The sequence below is a fragment of the Falco biarmicus genome, chromosome 6 (assembly GCF_023638135.1).
Source record: "Falco biarmicus isolate bFalBia1 chromosome 6, bFalBia1.pri, whole genome shotgun sequence".
Lineage (NCBI taxonomy): Eukaryota > Metazoa > Chordata > Aves > Falconiformes > Falconidae > Falco > Falco biarmicus.
The window spans coordinates 74,949,554-74,963,895 of record NC_079293.1 but is presented as its reverse complement, the minus strand read 5'-3'; the positions used below and the strand labels follow the sequence as shown (position 1 = coordinate 74,963,895).

At 46.0% G+C, this 14,342-nt stretch overlaps 2 protein-coding genes across 5 annotated transcripts in view; both read right to left on the bottom strand.

Annotated features, from left to right (window-relative positions):
- The window catches only part of PKHD1 (PKHD1 ciliary IPT domain containing fibrocystin/polyductin), a 280,766-nt gene extending 278,071 nt beyond the window's left edge, over positions 1-2,695 (bottom strand). For 3 of the 4 annotated variants that reach the window (XM_056343183.1, XM_056343185.1, XM_056343186.1), the window contains exon 1: positions 1,697-1,907. The gene's annotated coding sequence lies outside the window, so the exon portion shown is untranslated. Of the gene's footprint in view, positions 1-1,696; positions 1,908-2,624 lie in introns of those variants that run through there. The other variant, XM_056343184.1, reaches the window with a different exon arrangement.
- Positions 1-14,342, bottom strand: part of LOC130151244 (serine protease 55-like) — a 230,975-nt gene that overhangs the window by 1,429 nt on the left and 215,204 nt on the right. The window lies entirely within an intron of this gene.

The window sequence follows — 14,342 nt, the reverse complement described above, 5'->3', positions numbered from 1 at the left end:
TCAGGATTTGCCACCAAGATGTTAAATGCATTCCCGACACGGAGTTCCCCTCCGCGGCAGCATCATACAATTGGCTGCTGTATGTACACACTTTCATTCTTTCAAAGTCTCTAAAGTTTCTTGGCTGCTCACCTGCCTCGATGCATACAGGTGTTATCCTCGGGGTTTAGGTTGTCCGCCTGGTCCAGACGGCAAGGCGATCGTTCAGCCAAGCCGTCTCCTCCGGAACGCAGCCCTCTTCCACGAGCTGTCTTTTTTCCGTCCTTATTCTTCCAAGGCTTCGGAACACCACCATAGGGGTCACCATTTGAGGAGACTGAGGCACGGACTCCCTGATCTGACTAGAAGACCCTTCATGAGTCCATATACGTCTCTTTCTGGGGACGAAGCCTGATTCCCCGTTACGGATTTCCCACAGCTCACCTCTCAACTCCGGAGGGATTTCTGGCCGGCTCCTGCTTCCTTTCAGAGGATCATTCAAAGTTCTGTGGGATTCGCTGCATGTCGCTCAGATAGGCGATTCGAAAGCCCTTCACGTTAGATCCTTAAACGCATCACGTCGGGGTCACCAATTTGCGGCGAATGAAGAGACGGGACGCAGCTTAATGCAAGCAAATGTCGATTTGTTGTACAGAAGCACGAGGGTTTATACACTTTCAGAAGCTGCGCGTTTTAAACAGATTGGTTCTTGAAGCTAAGCATTGCATCCTAGGCAATCCCCGATTGGTGGTTAACTACCAGCAATTAACCGCAAGGTGTTACCTTTCCTTGGCGCCATCCGTCCCCCACTCCCCTGTGCTCTGTAAACACGCCTCATCATGTTAATTGTTGTCTAGACAAGCTCGAGCACATTGCCCTCAGCTAACTGATTGCCACGCATGGTCCTAGTTTCCAGACCGTTCCTGCAGCTGGAGTGGTTTTTGGTGCCAATCTTTGTTTGAATTTATCCAGAAGGATTGGCATCAGTTCACTGGGACAGTTCTGTGGCATGGAATAAATCACCTTATCTGGAGATGAGTTGATTTGCTTGAAAAGCACACTCCTGATCTAAAATAGGCACCAAAGGAGATATTGCACAGCCTCTAAAGCCTCTCCCTCCCTTAGGAGCGGGGACTTTTTTTGCAAGATTAGAGTGTAATGCAATGCATCCATAGATGTGGGTGTTCCAGAAACCAAGTCTGCTGGTTGGTCCTCTAGGAAAGGCAAACCTTATAACAAAGCTAAAAGTTTTTCATGTGTTCCTTCCCCTATTGCTATTACCATAAACATGGTTTTAAGATCATCCAAATGCTATACATCATGGTCATGAAATGTCAAACAGAAAGCCTCCTCAGAGCTGCTGGGTAAGAGCAGAGATGCACAGTGTGAGTTAGCACCGTAGAAAAAATGCAACAGGAGAGCGACACTCTCAGAGGTGAGGGTTGGGCAGAAACTTTACTTGCCACATAACCACAGCAAACACACTGACCCTTTAAAGCCAAATTCTAAGCTTCTATTGATTTTTCTACCACAAGGCCTGCTGTAACTACACACACCCCCCTTTTTTTCTTGCACATTTTACCCTAACTGCAGTTTGTAGAGATCAGACTCCAGAGCCCTGATGCACATGAACCTCCTATTTCAGGGCAGGTGCATAAAAGATCATTTAGGTTTACTTTTTTTTATTCTTATTAGGGCTTTTCCTGGTGTTACTTACCTTATTCAATTTGTTCTTCGATTCCTCCAATGAGTCAAGGGCAGAGGCTCCGACACCAGCATAACTGCTCCATCCCTTTGACACCAGCTCTACCACAACTTTCAGTCTGAGGTTGTTAGGCATTCAGTTCAGCCCCTGCATGGGTAACTGAGTCACTGTGTGCTGAAACCCACCAGACTAGTTTCTCCAAGTTCAATGCCTGTCACAGACAGCTCAGAGCCATCCATTGAGCATGCTTAATTATTAACCTAAGCTACTTGCTGCTATTAACTGTTTTGTTCCAAGTCTTTAATGGCCATTACAGAGTTAACCTGGAATCGTTTTTCTGTTGGTAGACTACTAGATCCTCCAACAGGAGAACAATTAATCCATTTTATCATCTTTTCCCCCCCACAATATGACAGAGAAACAGATGGAATGGTTTCTTGATATGCTGATAGCCAGTCTGAGAGTGACTTTCACAGCAAGTGGACCTCAGGGTTTCCTTATATACACTTAATTCCCTTTTTCCATGGCATTCCCAACAGTGTCTACATTTGACAGGAATTCTTACCACACCTCAAGTGTAGCTCTTTATACAGTCAGCAGTGGAAAAAGAGTACAGTGGACATACATAGTGTTATCATTCACCCCATGGAGAGCCATGTGCCTCCACTGGCTACAGGGAAGACCCAGCTCAGCCTAAATCAGGTGCTGAATAACAGGGTGAGCATCACCCCTACTCCCAGCTCTGCACTCATCTGTTTGAAACCCAGATGGCTTTTGATGGAGCCACCAGAAACATGATAGGCTGTTGAGCCCTTACACCGGTATGGACGCCTTCATAGAAGTTTCCACTGAGGAAGCTCTCAGACACCACAGCATAACTGCCGTTTAATGAGTTACCATGCACCAATCATGCAATAGCAGTATGTATCCATGCTCTTACCTCATCCCCAAGGGGAGGTGAAACAGGCTTCCTTGTTCTTCCTCAACCTCAATTCAGAGGCACAAAGTCATGGGCAATCAACCTTTAGGGAAGTTCTGGAGCTCTGCCCAGCAGTGGAACCAGTTGCATTTGGTTTATTCTTAGGCCAAGCCCCAATGTCTCGGCTGAATATAGCAAATGATTACAGGAACCAAATAAAAGTTAACCCTATCCTGCTCAGCAGTCCGCACTCAGTTTACTCATTAGCTGGAATTACAGTGGAAACATGGTCAGAAGGAAGAGTAAACTTGAAGAAATTCTCAAAGAAGTATTGTCAAAGAAGAGACAGTTCAAAGATGATAACCTGAACACAGCAGACTGAGCTAGATACTGGTAACAAGGTCCACTAAAAGTCCCAAATGAGGGGATGGACCAGGTACAGGGTCAGTCTAGGGAGTGCCCTCAGGAGCAGGGAGGCTCAACTGCAGCACGAGCCCACAATCCAGCTAGAAGGCAGGACTAGAATCAGGACTAAAGACCAGTATTCCTACATCACATCTCAAGGAGGGACTACAGGCTCAAAGCTGAAGTTATCTAGTGCTCCTGACCCATGGGCAGGGTGTGGATGAAGGTCACAGGTGAGGCTGATCAGGGCCATTAAGGCTTATTGCTGCCTTCAGATCCCTGTCATTTCTGCTCCTGATATACCCAGTCACTCAAACTCTCTAGATCATAGTGAGCAAAAAAATGAACTGTCACCTCTGTCTTTCTATATAACATTTTGCAATCCAGTCTTAAAGAAATGCTTTATATAGGAAAAATTCAAGCAATAGGACAAGAGGAAATGGCCTCAAGTGACACCAGGGGAGGTTTAGATTGGGTATTAGGAAAAATTTCCTCACTGAAAGGGTGGCCAAGCACTCAAACAGGCTGCCCAAGGAGGTGGTGGAATTACCATCCCCAGAAGTGTTTAAAAAAACACATAGATGAGGTATGTAGGGACATGGTTTAGTGGCAAACTCGGCAGTCCTGGGTTAACAGTTGGACTCAATGATCTTAAAAGTCTTTTCCAACCTAAATAATGCTATGATTCTAAATGTCCAAGGTTTGCAGATGCAAAGGATTTGCCTGGAACAAGGTGTGTATTCTGTGCAGAAAGTCACAGATCAGGTAAGGCACTGTGTAGGAAACCATCCCCCTGAAGGAGCTGAAAAGTCAAAAGAAAAAGGGAAGCTGGTGAAGAACATTGTCCTTAATAACCAGAAACACAGGCCTGTAATTCAGATCAGGAGAGGAATGGTCAAGTCACATGGGAATCTTGTTAAATGAAGTGTATATACTCTCCCACTCCAAGCTGATGACTAGGTTTGGGTATGATTACCCAAAACCAGGAAAGCAGTACCATTTGATGGATAAGCGTATGTTTGTATATCTGTGCAAGCAAGTTTTTTCCTGCTGAAGGAAAGTTCTGCCCAAAACCATCCACCCCCGGGCCATCTGGTTGTTTCTGCTTGCAATTATCCATTTGGAGATTACAGGTTTTAGGTGTATGACTAGAAATAGCCTTACAGACAGGCCAGCATCGTGAATCTGAGAAACATTCCTGCGCTGCAACCCGCAAGGCCACCGAGAAAAGCAGGAGGGGTGAGCAGTAGTTCTTCGTCACTAGGTGGAAGCAGGGAACCGTTGAAGACCTGTCTACCCCTGAAACCCAACTGAAGGTCGGCCAAGCTGCCACTGCTCTGTCGGACACAGGTCCAGGACCGCTTTCTGTTAAGCCCCTGCACTTGAGGGAAAGGCCAAGATAAAGCAGAAAAGCACAAGAGAAGGAGATGCGGGACCTACCCCCAGCTTGTTCCCTCACTAATGCATGATTTGGACTGAACAGCTTCATCTTCAAGTCATCTGCATGTAAAATGGGGACGGCAGTGCACTAGCCATGAGGCCTTTTTCAGGGCAGGTGCTCTCAGAAAGTAGCATCATGGGAGGCTCTAAGTTTCCCCAGGACTTGCAGCATTTCTGGGATGGAAAAGCTTTGCCGGAGCCAAGCCAGGGCTCCCCTCGTGCTCCCCCCAGCCGTCGCACCGTGGCCACCTCGCGAGAGGAATGCGGCAGTTGTTGAACACCACATGGCACATCCCAGCTGAACAGCTGAGGGGAGGATAATGTGGGATAAGGCGAGGTTTAGCAATTTTTCTGCAACCTCCCTCCTCCCTCGCAGCCCTGCTGGTGCATGAACCACCCCATGTGGAGGACACCAGCCTTCCCTGCCTTCTCCTCACCAAAGTCAAACATGGTCACCAGGGAACGATGTGGGAATGGTGCCTGCACTCACAGTTCCTGCATCCACACCTGTAAATAGAGCATAAAACACCCCAAAGGAAAGCAAGCCTAATGAGGCTTATGTTTCCACCAGCCTCACCAGCCTCATCATGTTTCTCCTGGACACTGCTGTTGCTAAGCACCCTCCTCTCCCATGCAAGGTATGCTGTGCTGGACACCCAGTGGGGGAAGAACAACATGAAAGTGCTTAAACTTAGGGACTCAGTCCAGACACGGGTCTTGGAGAAAGGTCTGTGCCTTCCAGCTTGGCACTGTCCGTAGTTAGCATCCTCTTCCAACCTGTGCCTATTGCATTTGTCACCTCCCCAGGCAACCTGCAAACCCTCTGTGCCCAAGAGGGGACAGGTTATGCACTCACACCATCAGCCTCCTGCCAAAATCAAATCAGGAATTCTGCAGATACTGAGGATCTGCAGCTAAGCTCCCAGTCTCTGAAGAAGATTTCAGCATATGGGCCTCAAGCTTTGTGGATATATCTGTGAGTGAAATAAAAGGACCAAGGGTTTGGGCATTGCACCTCCGTGGATCACAAATCCCTGCATCATTTTGACCCAGACCAGCTCACATTAGCTCAAACAATTCCCAGGCATGGTTCAGGAGTCAGCATGGCCAGTGTCTCCTCCCGATGAGCAGGATGGATGCAGTGACTAAGGTTTTGAGGCTGGTTTTGAGTTTTATAGCATGGGCACTACTGCAGAAGCAGGAAAGGGGCCCTGCAAGGTTGGCTTCCTAGCAGACATGTAGTGTGGAAGTCTTCACAGGCTAGAGTGTCCTGCAAGGGCAGCCTCTGCACTGGCCATGCCACTCCATGCAGAGCTCTTACAGCTGCTCTTTCTTTCTATTAATACTTCACTTTTTGTGTATTGACACAAATTTCCTAGCAACCAAGGTCACAAGAGAAGGTGTTAAGAAGCTGGACTGATTAATAATAAATCCTGGGGTTTGATGTCTTTTTTCTTGAGAGGCTTGTTAGACACCAGCAGGCAGGGTGCTGAGCTGGGATTTCCAAGAGAACCTAGGGGATTTGGAAACCCCACTCTGATTGAATTTCCCTCTCTGAATTCCAGCCTTCTTCCTTCTGGCCATCACCATCCATCTGGGTGAAGCTACCCATGGGAAGATGAGTTGAGACAGTGCAGTAATGCTCAGCAGGGATCTGGCATCTGTCAGCCATACTCAGAGTTGGCCCCCAGGGGTCACAGGGGTTGGGTTTCTTTGGTTGTAATCAGGACCTAATGGTCTCCATAGACTGGGTAAATACCTCTCACTGCTAGAGTCCCACCATGCAGGGTGGACTGTACCTACAGCTTCCCCGCTTTCTACAGCCCTGAGCTTCCTTCAAATGGGACCAGCATCTCAGCCTTAAACCTCTGCCCTCACCAAGCCACTGTGTTCAGTCCTGGATTTAGTGGAACAGGCTGAGCTGTCCCCATCATGGTAAGCACCATGCCCTTTCCATCACAGTCATAGCCACAGGAGTAGGGCTGAGTTAAACTGGCTTGAGATATTAGGTGCATCTTTTGTAAAATAACACACAGAAAATCCCATCTTTCCTTCTGAGGTTCAATGTACTTAAGTCATGAATCACTTATGTCTGGATGCTCACAGGCAGGGCAAGAATAGTCAGACAGGGATGAGCAGAGGCATTTTAGAAGCAGTGTCTGTTTTTTTCCCATTCAGTTCCTCATTAAACACCTTAGCACAGAAATCTGCATATGAGAAAGCCAGTACAGCTAGTTCATGAACATTTCCCATGTCAGGAGAAGAAAGAGCTGCTGCTAGGTCAGGAATGGCATTCAGATCTCCTCATCTTTACTCGGGTGTTTTAGGCACCAAGCCATAACCTCTCCAGCTGAGCTGCTCCCTTGTCTGCCATGATTTACGCAAGGCAGAGTAGTGAAGGCAGAGAATATTAACATGAATATTGCATGAGCCAATGTAGGGGACATCATAAGAATTTTCAAAAGGGGATTGAAAGTCAACTAAGAAGCTGAAAAGCAATAAATATCCTTCAAATTTTCCTTTATTCCTGATCCCTTGCACTTAAAAAAGCATTTTTTCCTGAAAATTTTAACATTCATATTATTCAGATTTTAAAACCTTTTATTACCACTACTTCTACATACACTTGCAGCCCCTAACTGAGCTTCCTGACTTGCCTGGTTCATTTTCCTAGCTGATTTGCAACAGGTTCCACACTTTCCTTTGAGAGGAAAAATGTTGGTGCTTCCAGGAGCCTTTCTGCATGTCTTTCCAGGGTCAATTTTCATCATGATAAAACTGTTGAAGTTGTTCCCATAGCTACTCTTGCTGCATTTTAAACAAGCAATGAACTTCTTTAAATACTAAATTTATTGCCAGTGCAGCTGCTTTAATGACAGGTTTGAGGGTTCTTTGGTTTCAAGGTTGAGTGTGTTTCAGCTCGTGTCCCCTGTGGTCGCACGGGTTGTGGAGGGGATGCAAGTCACCCGGCTGCCTGCCCATGGCAGATGCTGGAGCCTGGGGACGCACAAGGCAGCTGAGTAAGGAGAAACCAGCACCTTGCAGGGGATTTGTCTGCTGCAGCTTTGGTTTTCTCGGCAGCATGTAGAGGGTGGTCCCCTGCTCCTGTGGGATCTGTGAAGCTCATGAGATGGCCAGGGAAAACAAAGGTCAAAGCCAGTTCCCAGACCCATCATGGCATAGAAATCCTCCTAAGTAACAAATGCAGCCACAAGAGGGGAAAATGCAACTTCAAATCAAGCACTAGCTGCATCTGTACTGTTAAAAAACATCCTCGTACTGAGGTCTTCCAAGAGATCTTCCTCTGCTGGGCTGCTCATACACACCATCTCATTCACACTTCCCATCAAGCAGGGCTCTGTTTCAGTGTGATGGACCATCACTCCTTCAGTCTCTGTGTTACAGGGCTTTTTATCATGCTAACAATAGTATCCAAGATAGGCTACAGCTCTCTTGTGTCATGTCCTCTGTAACCACACAATACCAGATAGCATCTAGCCTAAAAAAGTTTTCAATTTAAAGAGGGCCAAAGAAACACAATCCCACATGACTGTGGGAAAAGATACCTGCTACAGGCTTTGCAAACTGTATGGCACAAAAGAACTGCACAGGTTGGACTGCAAACCCCAGAGACAGCGCTGGCGGTTAAAATCAAGAAGCATCACTTTGATGGAAGAAATCTCCCAGGGAAGTCTAGGCAGGCACTGTGGCAGAATGAAGCCGTGGCATTTGCTTAAATAAACAGCTGGTAGAGGATTGGGTTTCTGAATCAAACTGCAACCCAGCACCTACTGAGCTTCATCCATCATTAGTCTTTCATTAGGAAACTTGTCCTTGGCCTGGTCCCCAGTTCTCAGAGGAGTGATTCAGGCAAACACCAATCCCACCGCTGTGTCCAGCAGTCTCTTTTCTTCTGCCCGTCCCTACCCTTGTGGCAAGGCAAATGCCCACTTGTTTCTCATTTTAATACAAAATTCCTCCTGTTCGGTGAGTTTTCATTTTAAAGGCTGCCACTGCCCCATCCCCTGCATCCCTGCTACCCATGTCTAAGCAGAGGGAACAGGTGGGACAGCTGACCCTGGTGAATGAAAGGAGAGCACAGTTTTGCTCCCTTCACCCCTTTCTCACAGCCTGCCACTGCTGTCGGCGATCCCCAAGCCCCTGAGGACTGGGGATTTGTGTGTATTAGTCACATGAAAGAAAAGAGCCTGCAGCAAGCTGCTCCTGGGCTTTACTTCACCTCCAGGCGAGGGAATGGTTTGCCACTGTATTCCTCAGGGCTGGAGTCAAGTGACAGTTTTTTTTCATTATTTGCACAAATTGGCTTCTATGTAAGATGTGCCACAGCCCTGACTGGAAAAAAAAAAAAAAAAAAAAAAAAAAAGAACAACTTGCAATGATCCCAGTTGTGAAGGCAAACATGTAAAGCCAAATAGAAAATGAGATCTTCTTCTGTCATCAAATCTTTGGGGTGGGATTTGGTCTCATTCACCTTGTATGAAGCTCCACAGCCTGTCATCACATGGTGGGTTCAAGCAGAGCATTAATGGTCTCTCTCAGTCCTAACTCTACTAATCCGATGTCACACACAACAAACTCCCGGACAGACCCGTGTTAAGTTGGACTCATGTTTATGTACTGGTCAGTGAACTGCATCTTGAGGATATTGTCCTTCTCTTGGGAGTAAAAGACACAAACTCATGGAAGTTGCACAGACGAGCAGCAAACCTATTACACCATGAGAAAGCTATGCAGATACCTAAATAACCTTAAGTCTGCTCTGTATTGCCACAGTCAAAGAATAGGTTTTACCATAGGCTTGATTAACTTTGGTTTTTATGGGCACACTGATTGCCTGCCCTAATACCAGCAAGTAGGAGCATTTCCACTCCTGTCAGCTACTTCTGGTTGCTGGAAGCCACAGAGCTCCCACATCAGCTCAACAACAGCAGTTACACCGCAAGCAAACAGTTTTACACCCCATCCAGCAAGAGTAAAGCCTTTTTCTCAAGTATCTCAGGTGCTTGCACACACGACGAGCTCTGCTTGTATGTCAGCTTGGCCATTCCCCCCCTAACCATCTTCAGGCAGAAATACAGGGCCCTAAAAGCAGAGGGAAGGATACAGTTCCACCAGGGTGGGACAATAACATGCCTATGAGGATGAGACACTAAAGAAAAAAAATCCCTTTACTGTTGGTGAAAGTACCTTGACCAACTACAGGACAGATGTGGCATCTGCATATTGCTTTTCTCTTAAATTAAGGTGTCAGGGTTCGGTTTGGACCCCTGACGGGTTGTTTGGTGTCCAGCACACCTGCTGTTTTTAGTGTTATGAATCTTAATTTGTTTTCTCACTCAAAACTACTTCTTTCACATTTCCTTCTGTTGTTCTCCTTATGATCATAGGGCCTTCATAAACTGCCTGAATCCAGCAAGAAACCATTTCCTACCCAGTCTTAAAAAAAAACCCCTTCTGTTAAACCACAGCAAGATATCTTTTCCCCCAGCTTTTCAGTACTGCCAGAGGTCTGAACAACTGATTATTCTTACATCTCTAAACAAAATATCCTTGTGCCTGCCTCTGCACGGACTCATTGACCCAACAGCAATGCAAAATACAGAAAAAGAGGGGACAAAAGAACACAGGTGGGATGAGTAAGAAAGCCTTGATCACAGCCTGCTCACTTAAGTGTATGCATTAATACTTTAATTTAGAAGTTTTGCATGGGTTAAAATGCAAATTGAATGAATATTCAACTCCCAAAAGCAAGACAATCCCTTATATTTAGGGAGGGGGGCCCATTCAGTCTGGTGAGATGCATTTTGTACAGTTGTGTCTTGCTCTTTCCAGCGCCGTATGTGAGCGTACCAGGGGGAGGGCCATTAAAAATAAAAGTGCCAGTGTTCCCGCTGTCAGCCCTTTACCCACCTGTTCCTCTTTTAGCCCAAACGTGTCCACCTCTGACCCCGCTGCGGGACCAAGGCGCTTGCGAGGCTGTGTTCCCCACCCCTCACTCCCCCACTCCCCGCGGCAGCTGTGTAAACCTCAAGGGCAACAGCTGGGGGCTGGGGATGATGCCTCCAGCTCCTGGGTGGAGGTACAGCAAAGGGCATCTGCAAGGGTTCCAAATCACTGGCCTGCTGGTGGGGACTCTATTTATTTAAGTCAGATGAGGTTTGGTGCTACCCGCATTTGAACCCCATGCCCATAAATCCAGCTCAATTAGCTCTCGAGATGCATTCTCACACAAGGTGGCAATTTGGCAATTGCCTGCCCCAAGGGACTCCGGGTTGGGGTTTTGGGTTCAGGACCTGCTCAGCCATGCTGTGACCCCAAGGGGCTCCTGGAGAACCGTGGGCAACCTGGGGCTTTTTGCAGCCTCAGGTTGGGGAGGGGAGAAAAGAATGAGATGAACTCTTCTTTTGAGTGCTGGATGAAGCCCTGAAACTACCTGGAAACTGAAGGAAGAATTTTCTTCCATCCTTTGGCAGTCAGGAGCAGTAAATTTCACACCCTGGCTTCAGAAAGACAAAGATGCACAGCTTGATGCAACCCATGTGTGCACCTGCCTGCCTGCAAGCTATTTTCCAAAAGCCAGACATGGAATTGGACCTTGATGAGCTCTTCCTTAATCTCCTTAATTGTAAGAACACCAGTGGATGAGGTTGAAACACTACCCTAAGGCATAATTTTTTTTAATCCTGTCTAAGTACATGCCAGAACTCAACAACACTTCTTCAGGATCCTTTTTCCTGCCTTGAAGGCAGATGGAGCTGTCCTGCCAGGAAAGACATTCCTGTACAGAGGAGAGGAAGGCAGGAATACATTGTTCCTGTTCTAATGCCAATAAGTTAAGACAGCCACAAGCTGTCCAACTCAGCAGACCAGCATGACAGTGGCTTCCTGGCTTGGGCAATAGCTAGAAAAAGCAGTCCTACTGCTGCAATGAGTCCTTGGCCATACAGCAGAGCAGCCTCCCTGGTGCTCCTGACCTTCATCAGGCAAGAGGAGCAAAGAAGTGAAGACTGTTGCCTTCCCAGCAGTCTTACCTGACCCACCTTTACTACTGGATAGCCTCAAAAATCTATCTCCTTTCTTCCCAGATTTCAGAAAGTATCTGGAGATCTGAAGTGACCACTCCACAATTGAGACTGAATGTCCTAAAAAGGTGGATCTACCTGGAGCCCAGGTCCATTTGCCAGCTCTGCCATAGACTTACAGGGCACCCTGGGTGGTTCTCTTCAGTTCTTCAGGTCTTCACTTAAGGTCTCCTTATCTAAGTAAAAATAACAGCAGAGTAATGTGAGATTAATGACTTCTTGGATCCTCAGACAATGAGTTTGTGAAGGTAATAAATATCTTATTAGCTATTTTTCTCTCATTAGTTCAACATCAAAAGCAGGTAACATCCTTGTGTTCTACATTATTATTAATTTTGTCCTGTTCCTTTACCACATCTGTGCCCACAGGTGGACAGCACTATGCTGTTTGCATGATTCATTGTAATCTTTGTCTGTTTGAACTTTGATTTCACAAGAACTAAGTGGGCCAATAGGCATCATAATGTTCTATCAACCTGATGAAGCAGGGAATAATATAATACTTCAGATCCCTTAGACTGGGGAACCTCTAATACAGGAAACAAGGAGCACTTGCCACATGAGTTACTGGCATTGCTGGGAGGATCTGGGGGCTTCTGTAGCCTTTGCTCTGCTCAAACCCACTCAGTGGAGTCCTACTCAGATGCTTTCAAACCAAACTTGTTGCCAAATCAAACTCAACAACAGCCAGTTCAGAAAAGGCCACGGTTCAGGAGAATTTCTTAGGAGATTCACTGAATATTGGGTGAAAACCAGGCTACTTCTTGGCCTTTTCTTGAGATTATTATCCTTCCCATGTTTCATGTCCCTTAATGGTGCAAGGGACTGTTGGAGTTGAAGTTCTGGCTGCTGAAATTGGACTGATGATAACTTTTGGCAGTTGCCCTATCAGGCCAAATCTGAAGAGGTCAACAAACTGATTTTCCTATCAACTAACCCAGAAAGCACACTCAAAATGAAGCAGAGGCTCGAGAATTAGTGTCTCCCAAGGGTAGAGGATGTAGTTGCTTCGTCCAGGCCATAAGAGTTCCAGGTTCAAACAGCCTTTTCCATTCTGGAGTCCATGCCAACTTTCCACTTCCCTTCCCCATCACCTACTCTCCCAGGCAGCATGCAGGCACACTCCCCCACCCAAACCCTCTCCAGCTCAATCAGCTGTCACAGGCCCCACATTCCTGCAGAACTCCCAGAATTGGCAGCTCTGGACATCTGCTCTTTTCCACCCCCGCAAATATGCAAGCAGGTGTGAGGCACCACAACTTTCCTTGTTCCTAGCCACGTTTACCCAGGCAGTGTGAATGAAGGCACAGCCAGAAGGGCAGATGATCTGTTCCCCTCCATCCTCTTTGCATCCCTCCAGGGAACGTACAGAAATACAAACCGATCTCCACCACCACTGAAGACCCAGAAAAGATGAATCTTATGTGACTGAATATAATTCCTCCCTACTTCCATCTAACAAGGACTTTACATCTACAATGAAAATGAGAAAAGTCCATGGGTTTTGGTGCACCACAGTACACAGTTACAAAGGAATATCGGGAGCATGTGCTATTTAGATTGGTAAAGATACAGAATACTGCGCAAAATAAATAGCACCTGTATTACTCTCACACTAAAAAGGATCCTCAGTGAAAGGATTCTGAAGAATAACAGTTGCTAGTGAAGACCAAGATGGAACAAACCCCAAGTTTTTCGCTAGTCATGAAAAAAACAACTACTGCTGGCTGCTTTCCTCCAACCAGCCAAGCTATAAGGCAATGGTAGGTATTACAGAGTTACAATGGCAAAGAAAAACAAAGTGGGAAAGCAAAATTACCCTTTTCACATCTTCCAGGAATACCAGAACTACCATACAAAATTGCCAGGATATCTAGTTTTAAGTGTCCGTCATCAGCTCAGAGCCTGAGCTTCTTCCCCAGTCCCCTCATCCAGTCTCTGGCAGCAGAAATGTTGTACCCCATCCTGTTGAGGGGAAAATCTGGTGTGACTCTGCTCAGTTGAGCAGATCAAGCACAGCCACAACACAGAAAGTTTTCATCCTAGATCTAAGCATCTGTTCATTTACCTGCAACAGCAGAAGTTGGCGTCACTACAACTTTTCATCTGCCATAGTCTGTACTTGCCTCCCCATCCCAACACTTGTGAAAAGCTCCAATATTTATAAACACTTTCACTGATCAGATTTGCACTGCCAACCACCTATTATTGAATAAATGTCCTACACTGAGAGGAAAACTCTAGAGAAGAGGTGTCTGTCCATTAAAGAAACAATTGGGTGCAATCCTCAGACACAAGGTTTAGGTAGGTCTTTTGCATTACTTATACAAAATGCCTTTCTGTAGTGATGGTTACGCTTTTCTCATTTCTGTTGAGACTGGTTACCTTACACAGAAATTAGTCTCTTCTTGGTTAATGTTACAGTAGTTCAAATGCTACAAGAGGAACACTTGCCTGGCAAGTTTATAGTTATCCATCATATCAATTATTTCATGAATGATAATCAGCATGGAGCACTGTAGAAGACTGATTTTACCCACATCCCCATGAATCTTTAAGTATTGAATAAAAATAAAATAAAAATGAAGTGAACATAGTTTGGGCAGTTTATGCCCTATAGGTTATTAGTTAGGACTCCAAAAAAACCCCCCAAAACAATGCAGCACATTCAACTTCTTTCTTTCAAACAAGTGGGATTTTAATAAAAATGAAGGAAAAAAAAAAAGAGAGACTTTTCATTTTACACTGCAAGTTTCAGTGTGTGCAATGGACCAGAGTGATGGGGTTAGAG